The 7,770-nt window shown below is 50.1% G+C and overlaps 1 protein-coding gene across 1 annotated transcript in view; it reads right to left on the reverse strand.

Annotated features, from left to right (window-relative positions):
• Positions 1-7,221, reverse strand: part of LOC139235310 (zinc finger protein 664-like) — a 33,280-nt gene extending 26,059 nt beyond the window's left edge. Inside the window, exons 1-2 of the mRNA XM_070866463.1 lie at positions 7,158-7,221; positions 3,624-3,812 (exon numbers count right to left, since the gene is read on the reverse strand). The gene's annotated coding sequence lies outside the window, so the exon portion shown is untranslated. The remainder of the gene's footprint in view (positions 1-3,623; positions 3,813-7,157) is intronic.
• Positions 7,222-7,770: the final 549 nt, after the last annotated feature.

Genomic DNA, 7,770 nt, shown 5'->3' on the forward strand with positions numbered 1-7,770 from the left:
GAGAAAGAGAGGGGTGTAAGGGCTGGAGAAGGTTACAAAGGGAGAGGTGTAGGGTCTGGTGGAGGTTAGAGATAGCGAGTGGTGTAGAGACTGGAGGTTGCAGAGATATGGAGGGCTGTCGGGGCTGGAGGACATTGCAGAGATCGGGAGGGGTGTATGGCAGGAGGTTATAGAGATAGCGAAGGTGTAGCGCCTGGAGGAGGTTACAGAGATAGGGAGGGGTGTAGGGGCTGGAGGAGGATATAGAGGGAGAGGCTTGTAATGCTGGAGGACATTACAGATAAAGGGAGGGGTATAGGGGCTGGAGGAGACAACAGAAATAGGGAGGGTTGCAGGGGCTGAAGGAGGTTCCAAAGATACGGAGGGCTGTAGGGCTAGAGAAGGTTACAGAGATAAGTCGGGGTGTAGGGGCTGGAGGTTACAGAGATAGGGAGGTTTGTAGGAACTGGAGGTGGTTACGGAGATAGGGAGGGGTGTTGGGCCTGGAGGAGATTAGAGGTAGGGAGGGATTTAGGGCTGAAGGAGGTTATAGACATAGGGAGGGGTTTAGGGGCTGGAGTTGCTTACAGAGATAGAGAGAGGTCTAGTGCTGGAGGAGGTTACAGAGATAGGGAGCTGTGCAGGTGCTGAAGGTTACAGCGATAGGGACGGGTGTAGGGGCTGGAGGAGATTAGAGAGATGTGGAGGTGTGTTACACTGGAGGAGGTTACAGATGGGGAGGGGTGTAGGGCTGGAGGAGATTGCAGAGATAGCGAGGGGTGTAGGGTCTGGAGGAGGTTACAGAGATAGGGAGGTGTATAGGGGCTGGATGGGGTTACAGAGATAGGGAGGGATGTAGGGCTGGGGCTTTGACGCTGGAGGAGGTTTAGAGAGATATGAGAAGTGTCGGTGCTGGAGGAGGTTTAGAGAGATAGGGAGGGGTGCAGGGCTGGAGGAGCTTACAGAGATAGGGAGGGTTGTAGGGCTAAGGAGGTTACAGAGATAGGGAGGGGGTGTCGGGGCTGGAGGAGGTTACAGAGATAGGGAGGGTTGTCGGGGCTGGAGGAGGTTACAGAGATAGGGAGGGGTATAGGGTCCGGAGGATGTTACAGAGATAGGGAGGGGCTGGAGGAGGTTACAGAGATAGGGAGGGGTATATGGTCCAGAGGATGTTAGAGATAGGGAGGGGCTGGAGGAGGTTACAGAGATCGGAAGGGGCGGGGCCATTGAGGGATTTGAACACGAGGCTGAGAATTTAAAATCAGCGCCTCGCTGGGGCCGAGGAGGGGGGAGAAGTGCAGGAACACAACTCCCTCACTACCTACCCTGAACTAACCCCCATCATCTGTTACATCACCTGGAGTTCCAGCGACACTCCTCCCCCTCTCTCTTGGTATTTATCTACTTACTGCCTCACTCAAAGCTTATCTCCCATTGACAGTCCGTGTGAGTGCCCTCGTTGTCCCAGAATTGCTCCAAGTGGACACCGACTGACCTTCCCCGTGCCTCCGCCGCCCTCCTCCTGTTCCGTGACGGCCGACAAATTCAGGTTGTGTTCCAGTCAGTAAGCGAAAGATCGGGGGGGGGGGAAGGGATCATATAAATTAAAACACATGGCGGGCGGAGGAAGGGGCTTGTGGGACCGTGTCCTGCCCACAGGCCGTATGTTTGACACCCCTGAGCTACACTGTCAAACCCTGTAAGAATTTTCTATGTTTCAATGAGATCACCTCTCATTCTTCTAAACTGTAGAGAATATAGGCCTGGTCTACTCAATCTCTCTTCACAGGACAATCCCCCCATCCCAGGAATCAGTCTGGTGAACCTTCGTTACCATCCTCAATGGTAAGTACATCCTTCCTTAGGTAAGCAGCCAAACTGTACACAATACTCCAGGTGTAGTCTCACCAGGGTCCTATATAATTGCAGTAAGATGTCGAGGAGCAAGTTATTATTTAAATGGAAAGATTACAAAATGCTGCAGTACAGTGGGACCTGGGGTCACTTGTGTATGAAGCACAAAATGATAGTATGCAGGTACAGCAAGTGATCAGAAAGTCCAATGGTATTTTGGCCTTTATTGCAAAGGGGATGAAGTATAAAAGCAGGGAAGTCTTGCTACAGCTATATAAGGTATTAGTGAGGCCACACCTGGAATACTGCATGCAGTTTTGGTTTCCCTATTTACGAAAGGATTTACTTGCTTCGGAGCCCGTTCAGAGAAGGTTCACTAGGTTGATTCTGGGGATGAGGGGGTTGACTTATGAGGAAAGGTTGAGTAGTTTGGGCCTCTACTCATTGGAATTCAGAAGAATGAGAGGTGATCTTATCGAAATGTATAAGATTATGAGGGTACTCGACAAGGTGGATGCAGAGAGGATGTTTCCACTGATGGGGGAGACTCGAACTAGAGGGCATGATCTTAGAATAAGGGGCCACCCATTTAAAGCAGAGATGAGGAGGAATTTCTTTGAGGGTTGTAAATCTGTGGAACTCGCTGCATCAGAGAGCTGTGGAAGCTGGGACATGAAATAAATTTAAGACAGAAATAGACAGTTTCTTAAAGGATAAGGGAATAAGGGGTTATGGGGAGTGGGCGGGTAAGTGGAGCTGAGTCCATGATCAGATCAGCCATGATCTTATTGAATGGCGGAGCAGGCTCGAGGGGCCGTACGGCCTACACCTGTTCCTATTTCTTATGTTCTTATGTTTACTCTTATCCTCAAATCCTCTTGTAATAAACGGCAACATACCATTTGCTTTCTTCATTGCTTGCTGTACCTGCATATTAACTTTCAGTGATTCGTGTACAAGGATACCAAGGTCCCTCTAAACACCAACATTTCCCAATCTCTCACCATTTCAAGTAGCTGTTTCCAGTCCACTTTGGCTAAATCACATATCAGCTTAGTAAAATTGGCTTTTCCCCAATTGATTCCTGGTCTATCTTTGTCCTTTTCCATAACTACCCGAAATCTAACTGAATTATGATCACTCGCACCACAATGCTGTCCCATCGATACCCCTTCCACCTGCCCAGCTTCAGTCCCTAATACAAAATCCAGAATTTCCCCCTCTCTTGTTGGGCTTGCTACGTACTGGCTAAAAAGTTATGCTGGTTGCTGACCCCTCTGCGAAGGGAAATAGGTCCTTCCTTTCCACTCTATCTCGGCCCCTCATAATTTTATACACCTCATTAAGCTCTCCCCTCAGCCTCCTCTGTTCCAAAGAAAACAAACTATTAAGAGGGTTGGTGGGCTGGAGGAGGTTACAGAGATAGGGAAGGGCGAGACCCTGGAGAGATTTGAACAAGAGAATGTGTATTTTAAAGGCTGATGCCACCAGCCATCTCGCCCAGCACAGAATGTAACACACTATCAACAGGAAGGATGTTACTTTAACTGCTAAAGATGCATAACACGGGGAAATCAATCTCTGTCCCTTTAACTAAGAGCGACGTGGAAAGAGGGAAAGGAATTTCCTTTAAACAGCTGGTCCACTTGGCACTGAAGTGTCTGAAACTCAGAATAGGAACTCATAAATAGAAATAAAATACTGACATGTTAAACTGTTTTGTTGACAAAATAAATCTCGATTTAACTTTTAAAAGATGAATTGTTTAACAGGGATTCACACAGACTCACCTGATAGGCCGACTCAGGATCCACCCCTCAAGCACCACGATTGGCTGCAGAACACGCTGCTCCCTGGGCCCTCCGGCCTCTGACCTCTCTTCCTGTTGGTTCCCAGGGCAATCAATCACAACTCACCAACATTACATTGCCACATTAAGTTGAGGGGCTCGGAGGAAGAAATAAAATGAGGCCGTGAATCTGAGTTAAGAAATAAAATTAGAAAAGCATGATTAAATGAACGAGGAGAGGCAATATAAACTAAAGGGTACAATCCTAAAGGGGGTGCATGAACAGTGAGACCTGCGGGTATATGTGGACAAATCGCTGAAGTGACAGGACAGGTTGAGAAAGCAGTTAAAAAAGCTGGGCATCACAGAGTACAAAAGCAAGGAAGTTATGATGAACCTTTATAAAACATTGGTTCAGCCTCAACTAGAGCATTGTGTCCAATTCTGGGCACCGCAGATTAGGATGTGATGGCCTTAGAGAGGGTGCAGAAAAGATTGACAAGAATGATTCATGAGATGAGATTCTGTTCCGTGGATTGACTGGAGAAGCTGGGGTTGTTCTCCTTGGAGCAGAGAAGGTTGAGAGGAGAATTGATAGAAGTGTTCAAAATCATGAGGGGTACAGACAGAGTAGATAGAGAGAAACTGTTCCCACTGGTAGAGAACCAAAGGTGACATCAGAAAAATCTATTTTACGCAGAGTGGTTAGGATCCAGAATGCACGGCCTGAAAGGGTGATGGAGGCAGACTCAATCACAGCATTCAAAAAAAAAGGAAGTTGGATAAGTATCGGAAAAAAAAACATTTGCAGGGCCGGGGGAAAGGGAGGGGAGGAGGCAAGGGTTCGACGGGCCGAATGGCCTTCCGTGCTGTAACCATTCTGATTGTGTGAGCAGAACCACTCTGTTCCCTGACTCAATCGAAAGCCTTCCTGATTGTGAGCACCTGTTAAACCTGCCCTGCATTTTCACTGCTCCAAGGACGGGTAGGTCCGAAGGCCTCCTCGTAGGACTGCTCCTGGGCACGGCCAAGGGTGCCATCAGCCGGTCCAGGCAGCGGGCGGTCGAGGGGGTCGTTCAACCTGACTGCCTGCCTCTCTTCCGCTCTTACATCCGGTCCAGGGTGTCCTTGGAGATGGAGCACGCGGTGTCCACCGGTACGCTCGCGGCCTTCCGCGAGAGGTGGGCACCGGAGGGACTGGAGTGCATCATCACGCCCGGCAACCAAATTTTAATTTGATTTTACGTTTTAAAGTTTAATTTGTTTTAATTGCCGGTGCTTTTAGTGTCCCCCTCTCCTTTTATAGGGGGCACTGGGGAAAAATTGTGATTTTAGTGCCCAAAAAAAAAAACAAAAAAAAAAAGAAAAAACACAAAAAAAAACAAAAAAGGGGGGAAAAAAAAGGGCCTTGTAAATGTCTGGTGTGTCACCCAGGTCGGGTGGCACAGTTTAATGTTTATGTTTTGCAGGTAGACTCTAAAAGAGTTTCACTGCTCCAAGGACTGGAGTGCATCATCACGCCCGGCAACCAAATTTTAATTTGATTTTACGTTTTAAAGTTAATTTGTTTTAATTGCCGGTGCTTTTAGTGTCCCCTTCCCTTTTATAGGGGGCACTGGGGAAAAATTGTGATTTTAGTGCCCAAAAAAAAAAAAAAAAAAAACACCAAAAAAAGGAAAAAGGGCCTTGTAAATGTCTGGTGTGTCACCCAGGTCGGGTGGCACAGTTTAATGTTTATGTTTTGCAGGTAGACTCTAAAAGAGTTTCACTGCTCCAAGGACTGGAGTGCATCATCACGCCCGGCAACCAAATTTTTATTTGATTTTACGTTTTAAAGTTTAATTTGTTTTAATTGCCGGTGCTTTTAGTGTCCCCCTCCCCTTTGATAGGGGGCACTGGAAAAAATTTGATTTTAGCGCCCCCCAAAAAAAAGGGGCCTTGTAAATGTCTGCTGTGTCATCCAGGGCGGGTGGCACGGTTTAATGTCTTTTTATGTTCACAGATAAACTCAAAAAGAGTTTCACTGCTCCAAGGAGAACCACCCCAGATGCTGCAGCCATCATCTTATTGAATGGCGGCAGGCTCGAGGGGCCAAAAGGCCGACTCATCTCCTATTTCTGATGTTCTCATGTATTCATGTCACTGGTCCCCATCCTGCACCTGCTCCCTGCATTAAGATGGACACCGCGCATGCTCCCTGCCCTGCAGCGGGACAATGGAAAGTATTGTGACGTCGAGGAAGCCCCGCCCCTGTTGCTCCCCGCTCCCCGTGGCGGGCGGACCCGTGCTTCCCTAAGATGGCGGCCGAACTCCCGGCAACCCCCGACAATAACCAAGGCCCGTCCCTGCCCGAAGGTTCCCTGCAGCCGCCACCAGCCGACCAAATCTCACCGCCAGCGCGTGTCCGTGAGTATGTGAGTCCTCAGGGAGGCTGGGCGCACTGCCCGGGCTGCTCACCCATCCTCCGCGGGGGAGGCAAAAACGTCGTCAGTCCGCAGCTAATCTCCCACAATAGGCTGGCCCCGCGCACAACTCTGCCCCACCTCACCTGGGCCCGAGCTCAAAGGCTGCGAGCGGAGCCCACCAACAAACCACCCAACCGCCCGCCCACAACACTCAGCCCGCAACCAATGGCGAGGCGGCGCGGGGAACCAGCCCACCCAGCGCGCTGCTCCGCGCCAATCAGTGGCGGGGGGCAGGGCCGCGGCACCAATCAATCACTGGTCCCTGAAGGTGCTGACTCTGGCTGGGTTCAGTTCAACACTCACTGGTCCCCTCCCCTGAAGGTACTGACTCTGGCTGGGTTCAGTTCTACACTCACTGGTCCCCTCCCCTGAAGGTACTGACTCTGGCTGGGTTCAGTCCTACACTCACTGGTTCCCCTCCCCTGAAGGTACTGACTCTGGCTGGGTTCAGTTCTGCACTCACTGGTTCCCCTCCCCTGAAGGTACTGACTCTGGCTGGGTTCAGTTCTACACTCACTGGTTCCCCTCCCCTGAAGGTACTGACTCTGGCTGGGTTCAGTTCTACACTCACTGGTTCCCCTCCCCTGAAGGTACTGACTCTGGCTGGGTTCAGTTCTACACTCACTGGTTCCCCTCCCCTGAAGGTACTGACTCTGGCTGGGTTCAGTTCTACACTCACAGGTTCCCCTCCCCTGAAGGTACTGACTCTGGCTGGGTTCAGTTCTACACTCACTGGTTCCCCTCCCCTGAAGGTACTGACTCTGGCTGGGTTCAGTTCTACACTCACTGGTTCCTCTCCCCTGAAGATACTGACTCTGGCTGGGTTCAGTTCTACACACTGACATCATTCACTTTGTACCTGCAGCAAGATGGCCGCGCATGCGCTGTGCTACACACTGAATCAAGATGGCGGAGCACTGAACCTGCTCGAATATGGCCGCCGTTAGCCTGGGCCTGTGACCGGGAGAAAGCCCCAAAGCTGCAACCGCCGATATTCCGGTTGTTATTCCGGGCTTGTGGCGGGCACGCGTTGGTTATGAAGACTCCCCACATCCCCGCTGGTCCCTTACCCCGCTCCGTCCCGCTGAAAAAGAGAATTCTGCGGAGCCTGTCCAAAACATGCCTTCTCCGCCATTACACGCACCGCGCATGCTCCAAACACAGCCACGGCCCGCGCCTGCGCACTGAGCTCCTGCAGTCTGGGTGCGGCACATTTTCCCCCGCGGGGCATGCTGGGTAGATAAGACCATGAGAAATCGGAGCAGGAGTGGGACAGATTCTGCAAGGGTTATATACAGAGTGAAGCTCCCTCTGTACTGTCCGAAACAATCCCAGGGCAGGTTCAGCACGGGTTAGTTACAATTTAAAGCTTGCTGTTCGCTGACTTTCATCAAACACTCCCAGGGCAGGTACAGCACATGTTAAATACACAGTAATGGTCCCTGCACACTGTCCCACCAGGTATTCCCAGGGCATGTACATCACGGGTTAGATACAGAATAAAGCTCCCTCTGCATAGTCCCAAGAAACAATCCCAGGGCAGGTACAGCGCAACTATTTTGTTGTTAATCTGTAAATCAAATGCCCCTGATTAAAGGGAGGAGGGCACTATAACCAACAAAATAAACTAATTAAACTTTGGATGGTAAACTTCAATCAAATAAAAATTTGGTTGCTCGAGGT

Source organism: Pristiophorus japonicus, chromosome 23 (assembly GCF_044704955.1).
Source record: "Pristiophorus japonicus isolate sPriJap1 chromosome 23, sPriJap1.hap1, whole genome shotgun sequence".
In the NCBI taxonomy this organism is placed as follows: domain Eukaryota; kingdom Metazoa; phylum Chordata; class Chondrichthyes; family Pristiophoridae; genus Pristiophorus; species Pristiophorus japonicus.